Source organism: Megascapheus bottae, chromosome 10 (assembly GCF_031878675.1).
Source record: "Megascapheus bottae isolate mThoBot1 chromosome 10, mThoBot2.hap1, whole genome shotgun sequence".
NCBI lineage: Eukaryota > Metazoa > Chordata > Mammalia > Rodentia > Geomyidae > Megascapheus > Megascapheus bottae.
Window position 1 is genome coordinate 36,198,903 of NC_143518.1, and position 5,272 is coordinate 36,204,174.

A 5,272-nucleotide genomic window follows, 5' to 3' on the forward strand; every position below is an offset into this window, starting at 1 on the left:
AGATGAGAGAGGGATGGAGCCAGAGACTGTACAAGCTCTTCAGTCATTTGTTGGAGGGTCTAAGTGAGGCATGAGAACGTTTCCTCCCAAATTCTTAGAAGGATCTGGTGGAACATGGCAGCCACAGCCCTTCCATTTATCAAACACTGCTGGCTTCCTTCTCCTTCATCAAAAAGAAACATTGTATCTTTGGAGATGTTTTCTCTTAGATTGAGGCCCTTGACTAGGTTCTCACTCCTTAGACTTCCTTAGGGAGATTCCCTTTCCTGTGTTCAGATTAGTCGGGCTGGGGCTACTTTGGGGCAGACTGGAAGGCCTCTGGAACTCAATTGGATTGGACTAGACCTTAGAATGGGTTTTGAACGTTGAATAAGATGATTGGAGGAAACATTTCCTTTTATTTCTCTTTCTTTAGTATGATGATCAAGTTTAATAATTCCCTGGATTATCTCACCTCTTCATGGAGAATAAGAAAGGATGGAGGGAGGGAATGGACTGCCTGCAGTCAAACTCATGAGGAAAAGGAGAGGATTAGGAGGCTTTAGTAATATAAATTATTCATGGTGAGAGGAACAGGTGAGTGAGCATGAAACAGGATTTCACAAGGACCAAAGATCTTGAAAAGGATGAGAGGGCCTGTGTGTTGTTCAGCTGTCCATGTCACCCTTCCACAAAGGGTAGCAAGTATGGGCTGAACTTCTACAGGGTGTAAAGCTTGATGATGAAAAAACAAACCCACAACATCTTTTCTCAGCTTTCCCAGGAAGTGATCCCAGGAGAAATGGGCCTTGTTCCTAGGAGTGAGAGTAAGAAGACACCAAAGTGGGTAGGGACATGAGATGAGACTCAGAAACTACTTGTTAGAGGTTTGGGGGCCAAATAGTCACCCCCAGCGTGGGAACATTGGAGAGACTGGGAGTTGAAGTATAGAGTCTAAGGGCTGGGCTTTGCACATATCTAATGCCCTATTTTACTTCAGGAACATCCCTTAGCATTTAATATCTAGGGAGCCATTGACAGAGGTGCTTTTAGGAAGGCTATGAGACCCCCACAGGCTGTTCAATTTAATTGTGTTTTTTTCCTGAACCAAAGGGAAAATGATTTCTTTTTGGCATTTATATTATGTATCCCAGCAACACTTTATGAATGAGATAATGTATGAGCATCACCAGCTTGTCTGTAGGGTCACGGAGTGGTATCCAATTAGAGGCATGAGTAATGTTTGAGTCATACATCTTTGGAGAATTGAATCGGTACACCTTTTTTTTTTTTTTGGAAAAGATAATATACTAATCTTCTTAAGGGTTTCCATAAACCCGAATAGCATGTACCTCATTTAAAGGAAGGGGAAGAAGTAGTCTTCAATCATTTTGAATGGCTTATCCTTATTATTCAGTTAAAGCTTTATTTGATTGTTTCTCTCCTTAGTTTTAAATCGAAGCCTGGTTTAAGAGACAGTATTCATTCTCTCAAGAAGCAGATTTGATTTATGAGTGAGAAAAGAAAACACGAGATGTCAGACAGTCAAGAATATTTTTTTGCCAATATAGATGATCAGGAATGGACTCATTGGCAGTGAGAATGAATGAGTAAAAGAGAGAGATTTTGGTGGGGTACTGAAGGATAGGTTAAAGGAAGGATCTTCCAATAGAGGTGAGAATCACAGCTTATAGACTATAGGAAGGAAGAGGAACAAATGCTTTCCATCATAAAACCTTGGTTTATCATTACCAATAGGATGTTATTGCCTTGCCTTTATAATGAGGAAATACAAGATCAGAAAAGCAAATTTTCTCAGTATCTCAGAGCTCATAAGTCATACAACCTGCTACAGAAGCTTACTGGTTCTTTGTGCTTCCAGAGTTATGGGTTTTGGGTAGACTTGGCAACTTGACACCTTCTTTGAGGGACAATAAATTGAGTCTTCCTTCTCCCATATGCTCATTGCGGAGAATTTCTCCTTCAGAATTTACCCACAGGATCTTTGAGGGCGGGACCATGCCATTATTTATATGGAGTCATTGTGAACACCCCAGCACCTACTGAGCACATTGCAATCATGAAACATAGCTCCTGAAGGGAGATGGAGAACCAAGACTCCACCTTCAGGTTCTACAGAACTAGGGGACTGATAGATTTCTAGGCTGTGGAATCCTATCCTTGTGAAGATCAGAGATTGTGGGGTACATGTAGGGAGGATGTAACAGGGAATACCATGTTCAGAAGGAGGCATCCCCAGAGTTACTTGCCTGAATGGCTCCTTGCTGGCCTATGGAACTGAGTTTTTCTCTATAGACATGTGGCCTTGGGCCTGTGCTTAAACTAACATCTTGTTGGGAGTTACTGAGACTCATATCATCTCTAGCTAGCATTTGAGGGTCAGATACATTATTGCTGCTGTTATTGTTTTTATTTGTAGCATACATTAGTTATTAGGATCTTGTGGCATTCTTGTGTATGCAGGTAATATATTCCAATCAATCTCCCCCCCCCTCTGACAGTCTCCCTTATTCCCTACAAACTTCCCAGAGCATTTTCAACAATATTATTCTATTTTCATATGTGCAAGCAATCTCCTCTCTATGGGTCAGGTTCTTGAAGCTGTCCCCAGTACCTATGCTAAGAATGAACTGCTCTGTGCTTCACAACTTTAGGTTTATGACCTAGACAATGAATGTCACTTTTCTGAACTCCTGTCTCTAGTCCTGTGTAACAAGTAGGTTTCCCTGGAGAGGGAGTAGCTGCTTTTCCCCAGGTGATTGAATAGGACTTTTGTTTCCATCCTTGCCCTGGCTGAATTGCTACCCTATATCCTCTGCCAGGTCTTATTCTTGTGCCCTAGAAATGGGCAGGAAATGAGACAACTAAGCACAGTCCTAGAGTTAGAAGAGTCCTTAAAGTTATTCCAACCTAAGCATGGCCACCCTACAGGAAGACATTTGTCTGCATGTCTGTCTGTCATCTGATCTCCTAGGCTAAAACTATCTTGGGGCTGTGTTGGAATCTGCAGCCCCTGTCCAGAACTGTGTGTTATGGAAACATACCAGAGGGAGCCAGAAGGAGAGTCTGAGTCAGCTCCCTGTCTGTATTAGAACGGTTTTCAAGGGGAGTGGGGAAGTGAACACCAAGTCAAGCCTCTCCAGTGAACCTATGGTCATGAAGGCAAATCATTCCAATGAGTCTGAGGACCAATAGAAGAAAATGAGCTGGCGGGGAGGTGAGAAGCACTTGGAGTAAACCTTCAGAAGAACTGGCAGAGAGGAAATTCTAAACAGTGGCTATGGAATTGTGTTTTCTGGGAGACCTTTAAAAATAAGAAATGCTTTTATATACCTAAGCAGTCTTTTACATGTGGTTTGTAGAGAGGAGTGGTCAGTTTAGCTTACTCGCTGGCCACTAGCAAGTCCAGATAGCAGAGAAATTCTGTTTTAAATGAGGAGGGCCTGGGAGAAAAGACTGGAAGATACTTAGGGCTGGTGGAGGATGGGGGAGGGGAGGGAGAGCCATGTGAAGCCCACCTGTATTTCATCAGAGAGCTCTCACCTTCACTCTCCCTTCCTATATGTGCACACACACTGTGAGCACACACACTCACACAAATTATACGGTCCCGTCTTTACTTCCATCCTTAATTCTATTGAAGATGCTGGAGGCAGCTCACTGCAGACTCCTCTCAGTATTTATCTGGGCTTGTCAGATGCAGTGTAAAGCCCAGAACCAGACCAGTCTCCTGTAGCCTAGCTTTCTAACCCTTCTCGGCTGCTGTTTATTGCTTCTTTGCAGAAGCAGTGTCTTTTGTCTCTGAGATCCAGGGAGGTTTTTCCCCTGAATCCTCCAGCTTTGCCCAGCCCCTGTGCGAGAATAGCTGGACTGGGATGAAACCACAGCGAGGGAATAGGGGTGGAGGCAGTGGTGGCTCCAGCCTTTTGGCTGGCTCGCCCAGCTCCACAGCCAGGCTGGAACTACCGTGCTTCATTAGCATGAGAATACAGAGACTTTCCCTGTCCTCCCTTAGGGATGGAGAGGAAAGGAGCTTCCAGGCTCCAGTTCCGTCCTCCTCGATTGGGGATTCTGGGAATAGGAAAATGAGTACTGTCACATTCCTCCAATCCTCTGAGAATCCTCAGAACCCCACCGTATAGAGAAAAGCTTTGCTAGAGCTCACTGGTGGATCTCCACTCCAGATTTTCCAGCTGTCCCTGTCCCCCCACCGCTCAGAGAGCAGGATGCTGAGATGGCTCGGTGATGCAGAAGGTATGTGCTTTTTCAGTTCTGGTGCTGATGCTGTGTGTGCGGTGAGGTCTCTGTGGCGCAATGGACGAGCGCGCTGGACTTCTAATCCAGAGGTTCCGGGTTCGAGTCCCGGCAGAGATGGTCACTTGGCAGATTTCTCTTTTAGTCTGCATGCTGTCAGGCTAGGTTGATGATTATATTTATTCCTCCCTGGAGGCTCAGGAGATTGAAAGGACAGCTTCTTGCTTGGGAATCACAGCCCTTTCCTTTTCACTCCCTCCTGTCCCTGTTCTTTCTGTATTCCTCTTGTAACTGATTTCCATTGTGTAGTAGAGACCAAGATATATGCTGCATCTCTCTGTGGACACAGCCTTTGAATCTTTTGCCTCAGGATGGGGTAATTGTCACATAGCCACAAAGGTGCTGGGTCACAGGCTTTGAAATAAACGTGGTTCTAATTTTTTACCTCTGAGAACACGAAAGGGCAGATTAACTTTTATATAAAGGGAGAAAGGTCCAGCTGGGCTTTAAGGAAATAACCCACCTGGTCCAAGCTGTTCTCTGGGGTTACAAGATGGTTCGGGTCTTCCAGGGAATAATTGCTTGTGATGTCTTTATCAGTGCTTCTTTTGCATTCCCAGGGCTCTGTGGGCTAAAGCTCATCACTCACGATCTCATCTGTAAGGTGACATGCAATCATTGCTCTTTGTCTCAGTGGAATAAACATCCAGCAACACACTAATTGGCAGCATGAAGTTGGATGCATTTGTCCCCAGAAGGTTAATGGTCTCCTATTTAAAGGCTTTTTATTGTGAAGTTTGCAGCGCCCTTTGTCTCACAGGGCAAGCAGGGAGAGTTGCATATGAATGGCATTTTAAAAATCATTCTCACTTTCCTATAAGCTGCTTTCTTTTCTCCTTTCATCTTGAATACATTCCTGCTGTCTTTCTCAGTCTCAGGGAAAGGGCTACATTCAGCCTGATTGGGAGTTGGTCAGGTTTGGAGGTAGCTTGGGTTTCTATTCTGAGCAGGGCTGGAT

The 5,272-nt window shown here is 44.4% G+C and overlaps 1 non-coding gene across 1 annotated transcript; it reads left to right on the forward strand.

Annotated features, from left to right (window-relative positions):
- Nucleotides 1–4,300: 4,300 nt before the first annotated feature.
- On the forward strand, nt 4,301–4,374 carry Trnar-ucu (transfer RNA arginine (anticodon UCU)). The gene has a single exon. It is a non-coding gene; the product is annotated as a tRNA-Arg (tRNA).
- The last annotated feature ends 898 nt before the right edge of the window (nt 4,375–5,272 follow it).